The sequence below is a fragment of the Lathamus discolor genome, chromosome 1, assembly GCF_037157495.1.
Source record: "Lathamus discolor isolate bLatDis1 chromosome 1, bLatDis1.hap1, whole genome shotgun sequence".
NCBI lineage: Eukaryota > Metazoa > Chordata > Aves > Psittaciformes > Psittacidae > Lathamus > Lathamus discolor.
In genome coordinates this window covers 144,129,893-144,148,557 of record NC_088884.1, presented here as the reverse complement: position 1 = coordinate 144,148,557, position 18,665 = coordinate 144,129,893, and the positions used below count along the sequence as shown (strand labels likewise).

Genomic DNA, 18,665 nt, shown 5'->3' with positions numbered 1-18,665 from the left:
CTTGTCCTGTCACTACAGTCCCTGACAAAGAGTCCCTCCCCAGCATCCCTATAGGCCTCTTTCAGGTACTGGAAGGCTGCTATGAGGTCTCCATGCAGCCTTCTCTTCTCCAGGCTGAACAGACCCAACTTTCTCAGCCTATCTTCATACAGGAGGTGCTCCAGTCCCCTGATCATCCTCGTGGCCCTCCTCTGGACTTGTTCCAGCAGTTCCATGTCCTTTTTATGTTGAGGACACCAGAACTGCACTCAATACTCCAGGCGAAGTCCCATGAGAGCAGAGCAGAGGGGCAGGATCACCTCTTTCAACCTGCTGGTCACACTCCTTTTGATGCAGCCCAGGATACGGTTGGCTTTCTGGGCTGTGAGCGCACACTGTTGGCTCATGTTCATTTTCTCATCAACCAGCACCCCCAAGTCCTTCTCTGCAGGGCTGCTCTGAATCTCTTCTCTGCCCAACCTGTATCTGTGCCTGGGATTGCTTTGACCCAGGTGTAGGACCTTTCACTTGGCATGGTTAAACTTCATAAGGTTGCCATCAGCCCACCTTACAAACATGTCGAGGTCCCTCTGGATGGCATCCCTTCCCTCCAGTGTATCAACCAGACCACACTGCTTGGTGTCATCGGCAAACTTGCTGAGGGCTCACTCTATCCTACAACACCAGTGGGGAAAGGTCAGCAAAACAATGGGAGACCACATGATGTTTTTTTTTTCTTATGTGACATCACCTTGCAAGACACTGGGAGTTTCAGAATTGTAACTGATGATACAGCTTTATTCAACTATTTCTTTCCTTTTTGCCTCGTACGTCTGTTTCATTGTTGGGCAATGTCTTTTTTTCTGTCAGAATGAGGGAGTGAAAGCCTATTTGTGACAAGTGACATTCTACTTTCTGTTTGCCGTTGTCTGCATGGGTGAGAATTAAAGTACATCCATATGTATCTCATTTTCCTACCTTTTAAGAGCTTAAGTTAGAACTTTTAAAGCCAAGTCTGACTTGCCATACTTGTATGAGCAGTCCAAATAAACCCAGTGGGACTGCTTGTATGAGTAAAGGCAACTCATCTTTTAGTGTCACTTTATCCTCATGTCTGCTTTATATAAGACCACTAAAGAACAAGGTCAGTAGCAAACTATCAGGGAAGTTGTGACACACAATTACTTTAGGTAGTTAAAACACAAGTTAGATAAATTATTAGTAGGAATAATACAGGAAGTGGCAACTAGTGGGAAATGGAGCTATGTGACACATGATCTCTTTTCTCTTATTAATGGTTGTACTTTTGGGGACTGTGTATTGTCACAGCTTGTAGAGGCACTCTTACTGATGCCAATCACAAATTTAAATATAGATGAAGTACTCAATGTGGTAATTTATCCATCAAACCTAAAGTATTAAGCAAACTTCTAACACCTAGACTACAATTTAGTCTCAGGGTGAACAATATAATTTAATTTAATCAAATTGTATTTACAAAGGTTCATAAAAAATCTTAAAGTCTTCACTTGAGATTTCTCAGGCTTGTTAAAAACCTGTGTCCCTACTCTTCCTGCAAGCTTCGTTTAGCTCTGTAAGCACAGAGGCTTGGATTTACCCGCTCATCATTTAAAAATCTGGTGTGATAATCCATACTTTAACCCATTACTCATTTTACTGTTTGAGGAAGATTAAGTTTACTGAATTTTGCTGAGCTAGGACAAAATAGCTTTTTACTCTCAAATGCAGTGGCTACATTTAAATTTCCAATGTATACTTATTATGTATATTTATGAAATCAAGATTATCTCCCTCTGCATTGGGTTAAAAATGTGCTTGCAGACATTATATTTGACTTTTGACATCACATTTAGGGAAAACCATAACTCTGTGAAATGCTGTTACAGCTTCTATACTGTTCTCAATATTTTACAAGAATCTACATTGAGTGTAATATGTGATGAATGCCTTAAATAACCCTTTCCAACATGATGAACGTGCTTACACAGTTTCATTGTTTAAAGTTAAGCTATTTGTTTTAGTTAGAATGTGTCTGAAAATATCAGAAAGCCACAGTCGAATGTATGTTCTTCACCATACCCCGGTAGATTACTATTTCAACAGTGCATTTCTAGTATCAAAGGAAAATTGTGTCAGAGCTATGTATTACAGGAAAAGTGTTTGTTGCCCTTTCTAAGAGAGTTATGGTGCTAATGGAAAAAAAAAAAAAAGTTCGTTATGTCCCCTGGAACTTACAACAGAGTCTTCAGTATTCTTCAGTAGTGGAATTCAAGTCATTAATGTTTTCAAATCTAGTTCAAATTAATTTTCTTCTAAATAAATTTACTTTCCACATTTAAGCAGCCTCAGTTTAGCCCAGAAACAGCTTTTCAATAGCAAGTGCCATCCAAGCCAATTTCCAAAAGATTTCTATTATTTATTGTTTACACATATTAATGTCATGTTTATTTATATATTATCATTAAGAAATATGACAGAGAAAAATGTTCTGGAGGACTTCAGGAAACCTAATTATACTCTGTAGCCTCTCTTATCAGGCTTAATTATCTGTTTATGTTACATTTTGCAGAGTTCCTATTCAGGAAAGTAGCAAGACTTTAAATTAGCTTTTGACACAAAATAACCTTTCTTTAAACTATGAAACTACACACAGATAATTGTTGTTTCAGGAAAAAAAAAAAAGTATTCAGTTCTTGAATACTGTTCAGAGCAATTTTATTTTAGCAAATGTAAGCAAAAGAGTGGAATATGGACTGAGTAACCTTAGAAGACTGTATAGGCATAGTTCTACATAATAGATGTTCAACTGCTTTTCTTTTAACTGCTGGAAGAATGACCATTACTTCTGTTACATGCCCCTGTATTGTGAGAATGGTAGTTGTATACAGAGAGTCTAGCCTGATGCCAGAGTCTTGCCTTACACCTCTAAGAAGTGAGCTAGAGTGTAACCAGATACACGTGCATGTTTTTTAACAGGTATATTATTATTATTACTGTAAAGCTTGGTGTCTCATCTAAGCTAGCTGTATAGTTTCACAATGGAGAGATTTTATGATAAGAAGTAGGCATCTCTGGACACCCATTCGTGTCAGCTTGAGTTGGTTTTCTAATATATAGTGTGACACCCTGTAGTCTCTCTCCCTGAGACTAGAGAGAGACTTGATCTCAGAGGAACATTAAATGTGCTTAAGCTCAATCATAGAATCATAGAATGGTTAGGGTTGGAAAGGACCTTAAGATCATCCAGTTCCAACCCCCATGCCACGGGCAGGGATGCCTCACCCTAGACCATGTCACCCAAGGCTCTGTTCAACCCAGCCTTGAACACTTCCCAGGGATGGAGCATTTACTTCTTCTTTGGGCAGCCCATTCCAGTGCCTCACCACCTTCACAGTAAAGAACTTCTTTATATCTAATTTAAACTTCCCCTGTTTAAGTTTGAACCCATTACTCCTTGTCCTATCACTACAGTCCCTTATGACAAGTCCCTCTCCAGCATTGTTGTAGGTCCCCTTCAGATACTGGAGGGCTGCTATGAAGTCTCCACACAGTCTTCTCCAAGCTGAACAGCCCCAAATTTCTTAACCTGTCTTCAAGTGTGAGGTGCTCCAACTCCCTGATCATCCTCGTGGTTTAAAGGGAAATATAATCTCCATTTTCAAGAAGTGGAAAATGGAAGACCCAGGAATTTACAGACCAGTCAGTCTCACCTCTGTGTCTGGCAAAATCTTGGAGCAGATTCTCCTGGAAAGCATGCTAAGGTACATGAAAAACAACAAGGTGCTTGGTGACAACCAGCATGGCTTCACCAAGGTCAAATCATGCCTAACTGATTTGATGGCCTATGATGGGGCTACAAAACTGATGGATAATATCAGAACAGCTGATGTCATCTACCTGGACTTGTGTGAAACGTTTGACACTGTCCCTCACAACATTCTTGTCTCTAAACTGGAGAGACATGAAATTGATGGATGGACAACTCGGTGGGTAAAGGATTGGCTGGATGGCCAAACACAGAGTGTTGTGGTCAATGGCTCAGTGTCCAAATGGAGATGGGCAACAAGTGGCGTCCCTCAGGGGTCGGTGTTAGGACCAGTCCTGTTCAATATCTTTGTCGGCGACATGAATAGAGGGATTGATTGAACCCTTAACAAGTTTGCTGATGACACTAAGTTATACAGTTCAGTTGGTATGCTGGAGGGAAGGGATGCCATCCAGAGAGACCTTGACATGCTTGTGAGGTGGGCCAGTGCCAACCTCATGAAATTCAACAACGCGAAGTGCAAGGTCCTCCACCTGGGTCGAAGCAATCCCAGGCACAGCTACAGGTTGGGCAGAGAAGAGATTCAGAGCAGCCCTGCAGAGAAGGAATTGGCTGTGTTGGTTGACGAGAAAATGAACATGAGCTGGCTTCACTCTGTGCTCACACCCCAGAAAGCCAACTGTATCCTGGGCTGCATCAAAAGGAGCATGACCAGCAGGTCGAAGGAGGTGATCCTGCCCCTCTACTCTGCTCTCATGAGATCCTGTGGGGAGTATTGTGTACATTTCTGGTGTCTTCAACATAAAAAGGACAGGGAACTGTTGGAACAAGTCCAGAGAAAGATCAGGAGAATGATCAGGGGACTGAAGCACCTCCTGTGTGGAGACAGGCTGTTCAGCTTGGAGAAGAGAAGGCTGCATGGAGACTTCATAGCAGCCCTCCAGTATCTGAAGGGGACCTACAATGGTGCTGGAGAGGGACTCTTTGTCAGGGACTATAGCGATAGGACATGGAGTAATGGGTTCAAACTTAAACAGGGGAAGTTTAAATTAGATATAAAGAAGAAGTTCTTTACTGTGAAGGTGGTGAGGCACGGAATGAGTTGCCTAAAGAAGTGGTAAGTGCTCCCTCCCTGGGAAGTGTTCAAGGCTGGGTTGAACAGAGCCTTGGGTGACGTGGTCTAGGGTGAGGCATCCCTGCCCCGTGGCAGGGGGGTTGGAACTGGATGATCTTAAGGTCCTTTCCAATCCTAACCATTCTATGATTCTGCAATTCTACAGAACACATTTATGTAGAAATGTCTCATTTCACTTTATTTTCTTTAGCATATACCTAATGATAGAAGGTAGTTAACATATTTGACTTTGCTAACCTTACAATGCCATTTTTATGGAGGGGTAGAAAGATAGGCTTGTATTACCTGTTGCAGGGCTAGACGTGAGGAGAGTCAGTCTTCATTCCTAGGTCTGCTACTAGTACTAACCTTTTGGAGGCTATACTTGTGAAATCAGAGAATAAATTTTCATTGTCTCAGTCAGAGAAAACTGTTTGATCCATTTTGTTCTATGAACTGTTTGTAAGGTGATGGGATCCATAGAATGTCTGTAAAGAGTAGTAGATACTGTAGAAACACTTTAAAGTCTTCTGTTTCACTGAAGTTGGGAGAACTGGTTTTCAAAGCAAATTCTTTTTTTGCTTAACATCTGTAAACTTCCTCCTGGCCAAATTTTTGAAACGGATGTTAATTTTCATTATTTTGTGTATTGGACAATTCTGTATATATATTTCAGTGCACTTTCATCAAAGAAGGCTTTAGATTTAACCTTACTGCATTTAAGAAAAAAAAAAAATAGATTACCTTTTTTTCCTGAAGTATCATATTAGGGAAGAAAATGAAGCTTATTATTTTGTGATTGATTCAAATATAGATATATTGCTTTTATTTAAGTATTTCATGACTGTGCATTGTGAATATATTGATAGTGAGTAAAGACTTTCGACAAGCTGGAAAAAAGATATAGTATGGAAGTAATTAATTCAATAGTATTTTGAAACCATTGATTACATACTCAGCGCTGGCAGTGACACAGTTATACATAAGCTTTGTCCTTAGAAGCCTACATTATTAAGGGGAAACTAGACAAGCCATGGGGTACTCAGTGTTTTTCTTGTTTGCCTTCATCCTGCTTCCATCCCTTCTTTTGAAATACTCCCCATGGAGGACATTAGAAAGTTGTGAATTAAAGCTCCAGGGAGTCTTAAAGAAACAACTATAGGCTGCATTGTTGTCGTGGTTTAAACCGAACCACAAACCTCGTTCACTCACTCCCCCACTTCTTGCCCTCCCCCTGCTCCTGGAGGGACAGAGAGGAGAATCGAAAAGAATGCAACTCCCACGGGTTGAGATAAGAACAGTTTAGTAACTAAGATATAACATAGATCACTACTGCTACCACCAATAATAATAATGATAAAGGAAATAACAAGAGGAAAGAATACAACACCTCAACACCAGCCGACCAATAACTCGCCCCACTCCCCCCAGCCGAGCACTGACCGATACCTCCTCCAACCCTGCAGTCCCACCAGCCCTTCCGGGTCACTCTCCATTACATCCTGGGCATGACGTGCTGTGGTATGGAATACCTCTTTGGTCAGTTTGGGTCAGGTGTCCTGTCTCTGCTTCCTCCCAGCCTCCCCTCCTCCCTGGCAGAGCATGAGGCTCAGAAAGTCCTTGGCCAGACCAAACATTTGAGCAGCAACTGAAAACATCGGTGTTATCAGCACTGTTCCCAGGCCAAAAGATCAAAACACAGCACTGTACTAGCTCCTAAGAAGGAGAAAACTGACTGCTGCTGCTCAAACCAGGACAATTGTGGAATAAAAAGGGTAGATTTCTTGGTGCAATTAGTCTGGTATTTCTATGCATGATGAAAAGCTGGTAGTGTAGAGAGGACAGTAAAAAGGAAAGACCATGCAGTTAAGTGTGTCATGACATGCTCACCTTGTTTTTCAGATGCTTAAAAGTGTGTGAAGTTGGTCTAAGCATCTTGCAGTGATAAGGAGTGGTAATTCCTGGTTAGCTGTTGAATTCAGCTTGTTGTCTTTCGGAGATCATCTGTTTGGATATTTTCATGAATCAGACCATAGCTTTTGAGGAAAGCTTGTGCCTGTATTATGTACAGACATCTGAACATTCCTGAAGAACCCGAAGTGTATGCAGGGAGCTAAAACCAGTAAACTCACTTGGGGCAGTCTCTAGTTTTCTTTTATTTTCCTATTTTTCTTTTATTTTTCTAATGTTGATGGTGTCAATATCTGGCATTAATCTTGAAATACAACATGGTAAAAACACAGGTGCAATGCTAATAAACTGTATTTTAAATTTTAATCTCCTTTTTAAAAAGTAAAGTTAGTTTCTAAATATAGCATTAGATTTTAAAAATAACAATTTCATTTTGTATTGTGTTGTGAATCCTTCTGCACTTTGAATCATTCTCACTGAAATTAAAATTGTCAGTGAGCAGGACTAGACAGATTTTTATTTCACTCAAAAAGTTCTTTCTAGTAGGATGACTTTTCACAAATATAGAACAGGTTTTTGCACATTGTTAGGGTGACTTTTATATTAATTTGTTTTTACTAACTTTGACTGAGTTTGTTGCTTATTGCAATATGTTCCAAAATTAAAAGTGCTTTCCAAAAATAGAATTTACAACTGTGGGAGGTCAGACAGTAGTGTCAGGACCTCTGCTTTATAGAATTCATTACTGTAAGTGATGCAAGAAGATGGAACATTAGCGAAGTTTAAAAGAAGGTGGAAGATTTTTAAAATGCTATTTAGTCTATTAACTTTCTAGAATTCCCTTGATATTCTTTATCAGATTTCTACATTTATAAAATACATGCATACAATAGGACATATTACTGTCCTACTGAATGCCTGTCTCAGTAAAGGTTGCATTTATGGCATGAGCTACATTAATTTCTAATGAATAATCTGTAACAGTGTGGTTTACTACATAGAACTGGTAAGTAGGATTTTGGTATCTTACATTGCAGTCTTGCTGATGACACTGCTCATTTCTTGTGGTGTGAAAGAAGTCACCTTAGATTTCTGTGTTTTGACTCTCTGGTGTAGTAAATGGATGTAAAATATCATACATTACAGGACATGGTGATGATTGCTTAAGTAAATAATATCCATGTTTTGTGGGTGTCAATGGGAAATTGCTAATTGATGCCATAATATTATAAAGTCTGGGACACTTATCTGCACATATGCAGTGCTTTTGTATGTTGAATTTAAAAACTCAGAATCTTGAACTCTGGCATAAGAATTTCAGCTTTGCATTTTCAGAATGATTTTTTTTCTCCATTACTATAATAAAAAAATTGTCCTTAAAATGTTACTATTTCATTTTTTGTATAAATCATCGGAAACACAGTAAAATTTTTCTCTTGTAATGCACTAGGTACTGACTCTGCTCGATCTCTAATATGCTGGGCATATTGAACTGCACCAAGAGAGAATTACAACAGCTATTGTAGACATAGAGTAAATAGGGTTGAATTTTTATAAATGCTCACTTTAACTTACTCCAGTGATTAACTCTAAAAAATATGACCCATATGTGTCAGTATTAGACAGAAGTACAGATGGTTATCCACATCTTGCAATAACTGGTATGAATTCAGCCAAATGGCAGGTGGGTAGGTTCTGGACATCTGTATCGTCTCTCTGTGCATCTGTCTCTCAGAGCCTGAACAGCTGCAGTGGCTGCTTCTCTACATGCCATAACCAGGAAAGAAAAGGCAATTGGATGTCCCTAGACATAGGCATCAATGGCTGGCACCTTAGAAAAAAATCCTGACTCTGTGTGCATTTCATGGTTTTTGCACATCAACAGACTATTGCACATATCTAATACTTCAGTGTATGCTTAAGAGTTTTCATAATACTTCTTCGCAGTATGGCACTTTATTTTAGGAGAAAATATACATATTGAAATTTTTTTCTGTAGGAAAAAAAATATGTGAATAATGATGATACCTGAAGAAGTATCACTTTATTTAAAAAATGGAAGATCAAATTATCACTAGATCTTTTGATACTCAGTTTTACAATCCACTGAAATTCTGCTGTAGAGATTTGTACTTTGGGTAGCTGGAATGGTTGCCAATCATGCTTCCCTCAACTATTATCTTATTCAAATGAAGACTGGTAAGCTTGAAATATCATAAGTAGCTTTTTCCCTTCTATAATCTGCTTTTAATAGGAGGAGTGAAATACAGTCCATATGGTAACCTGGATGATCTGTCTTGAATTGTTTCTGGGATAAGATCAAATGCATACCTGAATTTTGGTTACATACCCAATCTCAAATTATTTTCATTAAAAATTAAAATCTCCTTTAAATACACAGTCTGAGGCCATCTGTTTTCATCTGATTTCATAAATCCTATAGTCCTTGTACTGGATAAACCTCTCCTATACTAGCTTACCATCGAGGTTATAACAACAGAGGTAGCAGTTGTGAGATGGGCTTGGAGTACTGCATGCTCGAGTCAAAGGGTGAAGAGCATTTACCTTTATGAAAACCTACTTATGAATCAAGAAAGTGAAAGAAAAATGTGTCCCAGTGACTTCAGCGGGTTTTGGATCAGGTCTCAGTGTAGTAAACTGACAAAATTTATTCTGACTACGTGATAAAAAATGTAGTACTCATTATTAAAGACTTTTCTATGTAATGATATTGACCTACAAAAGAATAATAGCATATATTTTTATCAAGTGATGTGTTTCTACTAACTGAAAGAATAGGTAATTTCACAGACACAGAAAAAAGCTGATTTTTTTGAAAAAATGTAATATTAATTTAAATCTCTAGGGATTTCAGACTTGTGTTTGAAACAATAGTCCTATGTTCCTGCTTCTGAACTAGTCATTAAAAAGAATACACAGTAATCATAATTTTGATTCCCCTTTATAATTACTGATCAATTTCTGTATTACATTGTCAAGAGAGTACTATATATGCTTAAAAAGAAGCCTGGCTTCAGCAGCGAAAAAGCAGCACATCATTCATTAAAGCTAACATAAAGCATACAAATCCTAAAATAATGTGTCACCAGGGTGGTGGTGGTGCACTTCTGAAACAGAGGATTGCAATCCGGCTGTGTGCAGTCTGCAGTGATACAAAGAAAGACTTCTTGTTAGAAGGTGCTGTGTGTTAGCGGTTTGACAGTGCATTTCAATGGCAATATGAAATGTGAAAATACTGAGTCTTAATATATATAAAGCTTCCTCATATTGTTTTTTCTCTTTGTAGACTCCAAGCAGCTGAATGTGCAAGAATTTATATTCAATTAGAGTTTCATTAAAGTTGGTGGATTTCCCAAAAGTACTGCTACCTGTCACTAAGAGCTGATGAAGTGGCTATATTTTATTGTGATATAACAATAGCATCACGTTCCTTAGAGCAATATGTGATATTTGGATAGCATAACAGACTTCCAGGGCCTTTGAGAAACAACTTTTTTTTTTTTTCTGATATTGTATTAAATAAGTACCAGCCTGTATTTGTAGGTTAATATATGCATACCATTTGGAACATAGTGACATTATGTAACTCACAGATGTTTTATTATTCATAGTACTATGCATTCATTGCTCTCTGTAGTCACTGTTGTGAAAAATATAATGAGGGAGATTCTGTGTGTCTCTTGCTGGCCTTTTAGGCTTGTCAAACTCTCATTCAGTCTATTCAAATCACTAAACAGCGAGATGTGGTGCCCTTTTATGATTATTTTGTTATTTGACTTATGGAGTGGAAGGGAATAAAAATACTGATTTCTCGTAATTTGTGCGTGTAAATTTCATGTTGTACAAATACAACTGGAAGGAAATAAAGAATAAGATCTTCTCTTTCCACTGCATATGGATTGTGATGCAATTTATCCCTTTGAAAAGGGATAAATTATGATTAAGAAAAGTATTAGATATTGCAGTGATTGCAGTGACATTATAATTTTCTATTAATATAAACACCATAGTTTCTCAGTGCTGTAGTTCTACTGAGGAAATAATAAATCATATGAATTAGATGATGTCCAAAAATTCTTACTGGAATCAGAATTTTAATTTGGAATTTTGTTACCTTTTTTTTTTTTCTAGCTACTGTTCTTTTTTTGCAGTTTTCTTATGAGTCATTCATTTTCTATGTGATCATTTCATTCTTCATTCCACATTTCTGAACCAATTTCTTATCATCTTCATCCCTGTTTTGATGGACTTTTTGGACTGTGTAACTATAAACTTTGTAATATCTGTTTTTAACTCTATGACAATATTTATCATTAATTTAGTGCATGTTATGTTATATTTTAAATTATTGCCATGAAATGTAGTCATCACTTTGTAAAAAGTTTATTCACACTTAAACATTCAGTGCTCTAGTTTTAGCTTGTGGGTTTTTTACATAGAGTGGCAAGGTTTTAGGATAACAATTTTTCCTTTTTTTCTCCTGTTTCTCCATGGAGAAGTAAACTTTCCTGGGATTTTTTTTTTTTTTTTTTTTTTGTGGAAATTTATTATTCCTGTGTTTCACCTCTCTATTGTACAGCATTATACAGGGCTGCCATCTCTGACTACCTGCTTTTGTGGAAAAGAAAGGTATAGTCCTGTGTAGCTTAACTGATCATTGGCTGTGATGTCTTGCAGCAAAAAGAAAGCTTTAACAATTTTCTGCCTGTCTGTGTTGGGCTAGTGATTACCTTGCCTTTGCAGTGTTTGGAATTAGTATTAGGAAAGTAAATACATTAAATAATGAATTGACAGTTTTGTAAATGAAATGTTTTTCCGCTTCAAGCGTTTTTGAAACTGTGCTTTTAATTTATTTAATATTCAGTCATTCACTTTGATGTTCTGTTCATTTATATACCACTGCAGTAAATAAACATGTAAAGCTCTTTATAAAAATCATAAACTTCTGTCAAAATGTCTGTAGGAGAGTGATAACAAACTCAAAGAACACAAAGGTTAATGTAAAATCTGAGACATGCGTGGAAAAGTTGAGATTTCTGTCATTTCTAAGAGGAGTTAGTATAAGGAGCTGGTAAGAAAGTGATTTTTTTAAATCTTCTATATCCAGTGAACTTCAGTAATATGAGATATACTCCTGCAAACATTCTTCATTCTGTGCTGCCATTTTGGCTTCCCATGACTGTGTCAGTGTTTGTCAATCTGCAGCCTTCACGGCTGATGAGGGTATAATATTCCAACTTGCTTTTCAGAGCTGTGTTATCTTTGTAATGTTTTCTAATAAGGCACTAATAATGTCAGTATCAGGTACTCCAACAAATACTTTAAAGTCTAGCAATGATCCATACTTAATTTGTTTTTTGGAGGCTCCTGCTTTCTTGATTAACAGAAGGGACAGAAAACATAAAGCATATGCAGTTTGTTTTGCTTCAGTTTTCAAAATTCATTGAATAGCAAGCCAATAATTTGTCACAAAATACCTTATATAAAATCCCACAAATGGTGAAAGGGCCTCCTTTGGAGTCCCAGGTCATACCTATCAGAAAAAAATTCCTTCTGCAAGAAGGCAATGTAATTCATTCTAATGATGTGCTCTGCTTCCATTGCTAATTTAGTCTGTGATAAGTAGTGGGTAAATGTTTCTATACAGTTTTATATCTAAATTTGTGGAGCAGCAGAAAGATTTGGTTAACTCCAGTTATAAACCAGGAAATATTTCAAAACAGATATCTGTTCTTTGTGGGCTGGGGTACTTTCTAGCCTTTTAGTCCATTCTCACTCATGTCCAGGCAGGAAACTGAATGGACATTGCTCAGAAAGACTGGTAACATCTTCACCCAATACAAGGACATTGAGAAGATTTCCAGTCATGAAGATCCCATTATCATACACCGGAGCAACACAGGAGTTAGATTCTGTCTCTGGTTCTTGGTTGGAATGATAGCACTTTCCAGATTTAGATCTGATGAATGTAAATGGACAAGAATATGTATTCTACACAATATCTGAAAAAAAAAATGCCCAGGGCAAACTACCTTCCATTTGGTTTTGTATGAAATAAAATGTAAAAAGCAGCAGTTAGTTTCTCCCTGTGTTTGTTCCCCTGCAGTTTTTTTTCATTCACCAAGATGTCCTATTGGAGACAGTTTTGGATTTTTCTTTTACAGATTTTTCCTTTACAGATTTTTCCTTTTGTATATCTAGAGAACACTCCAATAGAGGAATACAAAGAAGATGGATGTGGCAGCTGGTATCTTGAAATGGGGCTGCTCACTGTAATGCCAAAGCAACATAGCTGGAGAAAAACACAAATAGTGAAAAAAAAACCCAACACATGGTTCCCTAAAAGGAAACATTTTTATCTCTATGTAAATAGGCTCCAATTCTCAAATTTGAATCCAGCACAATATAATAATACCTGTTAAGTAGAGGATGCTGACACACATTTAGTTGTTTTGCAATAAATAGTTAAATCCTTCACATAAATATCCCAGTTACATCCTGAGAGGTGGAGTTGGAAAGGCCCTGTCCTCTGGCAAAAAAAAACAGTCACAACAAAATGAGGACTTAAAAACTAAGCACAGAAGATCAAGTTTAGAAAGTAAGTTTTACATTTCACCCTCGAAACTTGCCACTGTTTCATTTTTATATAGCATCATTTTTAATATGTTTTAAATTAAAAATATAAGATAATAGATGTCCTGAAGTGAGCAGAAAATTAGAATTCATTGACTGCTGTTGATTGTTGTGGATGCTGTACATTACAGGAGAGCAGTTTGGCTGTACTCTTAAGGTGTTGTGAAGAAGTAACAGTATTTGAGTTGAATGATTAGGAGATTGTTATATTTTGGTATAATTTATTTATTCTGACACAGAAACAGAAATTTTAAGCAAGTTTTTTTTTTTTTGGTTGGTTGGTTGGTTTTGTTTTTTTTTTTTTTAGAGAGATCTGTTTAGGGGTACATCATCTAAATATGAGAAGTTTTCCTTTCTTTAAGGAGTTCCCTTATGAGCAGAATGATTTAGGTTTTTGTACAAATGACCTCAGAACTGTTGCCTTCTTTTTTTCTTTTTTTTTTCCCGAAAGGGATTACACGCTTCTAAATGTTTAGAGAACTGCCGTGTATTTTGGGTTGTATCCCAGAGTTGCTGGTTTAGGTTTGTGGGGTTTTTTTGTGAAGATTGCCTGCTGAAACTGTACACAAAAGAACTGCAAAACTTTACTGAGTACTTGCTATGTTGCATAACAATCAATCACAGTTGTTGTGCTGCAGGTATTTGGCTGAAGTGAGGGACATGCAGCGATCAAAGGACATACTTAAAAAATATTGTTATTAATGTTATAGTTTTTGTGTTTGTCAGGCAGGTAAGCATAGTAGTGGAACTTGTTTTGCTTAGGTTTTATTGTCTTTGTTTTGGGGGATGAATTCCAGCCTAGCAAACCTGAAGAAGTTCCTCCCCTATTACACACAATGTGATGTATGAAGCATAAAGATATGAAATCCGTTCAGCAAGAACCTAGATATGAGTACAGGAAAACAGCAGAAAGGGACTAAAGAGGACTTGGTTTACATAATCTCAGTGTAAGAAAATGAAAACTGGATGTAAATTTTACAAACGTAATTCAAACAATTCTATCAATGTTATGTTTGTGATTTCCACCTGCATGACAAAGACAAAGCAGCTGTTGTAATGAATAATTTATCTTTTAGTGCTGATATGTGTAGTTCAGGAATAATAAAAAAAAAAAAGATGTACTTTAAAAGAAGTGGTAAGCAGAATACTTTCATAGTTCTTACAGTGAAACATTCCCTGTTCATAGCCTATATGACATCTCTGGCAACATTATAAATCTTTCCAACCTTCTTATTTCAGTTTAGCTATACTTGTGAGCCTATATGTTTAGGGCATCTTAAACATAAAGGAAATAAAGATTCTAAGCTATAAAACAAATATGACAACTAGCATTTTTAACCTGTGTGGATTTGGAAAGGATTTATACTGTGTATCAAAGAGCAATATCTCTGTGCCTCTCTGCTCTTCAAGAAATTCACCTGTGATTTTTTTCTCAGTGCCAGGATTGTTCTGTTCTGTTACTCTACTCTTATATTCTAGAAAGCTGCATGGTTGAATAGTTGAATATTTAAGAAATGGAGAATATTGTCTATGTTGGCATATATGGGATCTCAAAATATTTGACAATTAGATTTATGTGCTAGTGTAGTAATACAGAATAATTTCAGTCTCACAATTTTCCTTCTGGAGAAGGGAAAGCTATGGAAATACAATATAAGCTCTGGCAACAGGAGTAGAGAGTTCTTCTTCCATCCTTTGCTTTTAACTGCAGACATACTGCTCAGCCTATAAGGAGACTTAAGTCATCCCTGTGCTCACCCTTAATGGCTTTAATGCTGGACTTCCAGAAATTAAGAGGTTCTAGGGAAGTAGGAGGCAAAGAACTCTTAAATAAGGTTCATCAGGAACAGGGTGAAACAGAACTTCAATGGAAGAAAGGAATTACCCTTCACTCCCCATCAGGAGACAAAGTCAAGAAAATATATAAATGCACCAATAAATAAATAATTAAATTAATAAAGGTGTATAATGTAATTATGTGACAAAAACTAAAGAGGTATTTCCATTGTATAGACCTTAAGTGACTTTGCAAAAGAAAAGAAGTCTCAATATCTAAACTGGTAATGAAATGGGGCAAGTGCAGTCCTGCTTTCACAGCAAAAGGTCACTTCCTTTCAGTTTTTGCTTGCTATTCAGCACTTGTTTTGAATTTTACAATGGAATTGGAGAGTAAGAAATTAGGCATTATTTATCACCAAAATGATAAAATTCAAGTATGAAACAGCCTCCCATATGGTGATACAAGCATAAACAAAGGAACAGAAAAGTGCTTCAAAGGGTAACTCATGGAACAAAGGAAATAGTGTATTTGTTGATGCTTCTCCTTATCCCGTAGAAACTCTTCTGTATATATACCTCATAATTCGGTCTTCATGTGCCTGCATGGAAGGTACGCAGCCATGGAGCAGCCTTTATGCACAGCATGCTACCCTAGCAACCTGATAGATTTCCAGCAGAAATGTGTGTAGAACTTAATGCTGATCTTTGCAGACTTAACCCATTTTTGGAGAGAAGTATTCACAGCTGTTGAGGACTAGTTGTCACGGTATGACTTCTAAAATCCATAGGAAAAGGACTTGGGCAGTGTATAGTAATATTTGGTATAAGTACCTGGGTTTTCCTTCCCTCATCCACTGAATCCCTGTGTGGAGAGTAATGTGACATCAACCACATGAGATGAAACTCTCTAACTGTGCTTTTGACCTGTACGAGGCTTGCCATTTATTTCTGACCTAAGCGTGATATCAGCTTTGAGTGTGTATTTTTTACAGTTATACCAGATTAGCCTTTCTAAAACTGAATTTCCTATTTGCAATTCTAGTACTTCAGAAGAATTCTGGGGAACTGTTTAAGGGATAGTTAGCTTTAAAGCATTGCATTATAAACTTTGGCTACCCAGGATCAGATTTGCACACCTGTCCAAGCTGCAGTGGAAAAGTGGCCAGCAGACAGAAATGGCCATCTGAAGCTGAGCTCTGCCAGTCTCAGGCAGAGCCCTAGAACTAATTTGGGTATGAAGAAAGGTAAATGCGCACACAAATGAGAGCAAAAGGGGTGAGGAAAGAAGAGGAATTATTGTGTCTCACTGAGAACTGACTCAACAGCAATAGTGATTTGGGACCAGAATGCTCGTATCTGTTGTCCTTACACATTCCTCTGGTCAGAGCTAGAAAAGCATCACTACTACAGCATGAATAGCATGTGTCTTGTGCCTGTGTTAATCTGATTCAGTGTTTTAAAGGCATAAAGTAGAACATCCCTTGTGGGTGTGCAGGGGATGGGAAATTGCTTAATGATCAAATGTAAAATAGTAGGATTGTGGAGGAGACAGTTTTCTGAATCCCTGCTAGTCTGTAGAGACTATTTATAGCCTGTGTAATTTAATTTTGAACCACCAGAGAAAGAATTTATGGGCACAGTTTCTGCTGTTTTCTATCTCAAAGGAAAGCATCACTGCATCAGTCTACCAATTCATCATCATTAATCAGCAGAGAAAAAGATGTGTGTGATAGGAACCCTGTGTTTGCATACAGTCTCAATGACATAAATCTGCAAAATTTCTGATTTTAGCTGTCAATTTCATTGGTGGAATAATGAAAATACTTTCACCAAGATACTTGAGTGCAAAGCTTTGAGTGTCTTTTACAGCAGGGAGTTAAGACTTCAGAATCACTGAACTTCAGTGGGATAATCAGAAGTAAAAGTTGCAAGAATCTTACTGAAAGATTTGGATTAGCATATAAAACCTTAAAATTTTGTTACTGCATTCCAGTTTGGAACCCTTAATTCTTTTCTTGGATTTACTTATCTAATCTAAGTGGAAATTATTGAAGAAGGCTGTTTGGCCTATGTCCTGTTATTTTCACTGAGAAAATTTGAAATTGGTTTATAAGTAATTAGGTTAATTTGGAGTTCCAAACCCTTTCTGTCTGGTAATTGACTTTCTACCACTAGTTAAAATAGTAGGGCAGAATAGTAGTACCTGAATGTGTTAAAGGGAAGTAAACTGGTTTGTGAGAAGTTTTCTGTATGTCTCTGTAGTGTTCCTGGAATGCCCAGCACTTCTTTCCAGACAAGAATTATACAAATCTTCACACAACTGATGTGTAAAGGGCTTCTCCTTTGACCAAAAGCAAAATAAAACACGTGATGCCTTGTTTGCCACAATGCATCTCCATTATACCTACACATGTCTAAAGTATATTATCTCTGTTGCTGCACTAGGAAAAAGGTAGTTCTTAACCACTTTAAAGCAGAGAAATGTTGTAGACAGCACAGTATAATTTCAGTTGTTTTATTTTAATTAATCATTATCTTAGTTTGCCCAGTTGAAGATGTGAGAGCTGTTTTTAATTATTACAATCAACTTTATAGGTAAATAACTCTTTTTCTGTTATCTGGTTCCCTATCTGTTTTCCTACATACTTGGAAATCTTATATTGCTATCCTTCAATACTACCATGTACTGGATCATCTTCCACACAAAATCAATAGCTTTACTGAAATCCCTGCTGAAACAGAAGGATCACTCACCTGGAATAGCAAGAACGAAGGCTCTGCAAGGTTTTCTAATGATGTCTGTTTGGGTTTACCAGATCCACTGTGCAATATTATTGGCAGAATTCGTAAAAAAAAAGACTATCACCTGCACTGTATGAGAGCTGTTTGGTTTGTTGTTTGTTTTTTTTTTTAATTAATGAAAATGGTGGAACTATAATGTTAAATTTTTATTTTGCACCTTAAATACTTTAATATTCAATGCGACATTTTTGTCTTGTATATTCAAAACTTTCATGAATACAGTCTAAATGAAATTTATACTAGTGAAGGGAGGCCTTTTGTGTGGTATCCATCAGTTGCTATTCTTGTTCAAAACATCTAACTATTAAGAACATAATCATTGCTATTTATACTAGTTCTGGCCCCTTAAAAACAAAGCATTAAAATAAGAAGCTATTCATCTTATACCTGGGTAAGTTCATCAGGCAATTAAACATGTCAGACACAATTAATCTCTTTGCTCTTCATAATGACATATATAACTGTAGAAGTTAATTTTCTTGTTTTCAAACGACAGATATTTTAATCACCAAAAGTGTGTTCTGTATGTTTCTGGACACCTGTATATTTATTCATATTAGGCTTAAAGCCTTCAACTCCTACAGTAATGAATGTACACAAAGAAAAAAGTTTCATTTGGCAAGAGGGTCTAACAGCCCC

At 37.0% G+C, this 18,665-nt stretch overlaps 1 protein-coding gene across 4 annotated transcripts in view; it reads left to right on the top strand.

The window, feature by feature from the left end:
- The window catches only part of PCDH7 (protocadherin 7), a 293,178-nt gene that overhangs the window by 65,187 nt on the left and 209,326 nt on the right, over nt 1-18,665 (top strand). The window contains exon 3 of one of the 4 annotated variants that reach the window (XR_010616769.1): nt 10,099-10,381. The exons of the other annotated variants lie outside the window; for them this stretch is intronic. The gene's annotated coding sequence lies outside the window, so the exon portion shown is untranslated. Of the gene's footprint in view, nt 1-10,098; nt 10,382-18,665 lie in introns of those variants that run through there. 4 annotated transcript variants of the gene reach the window in all.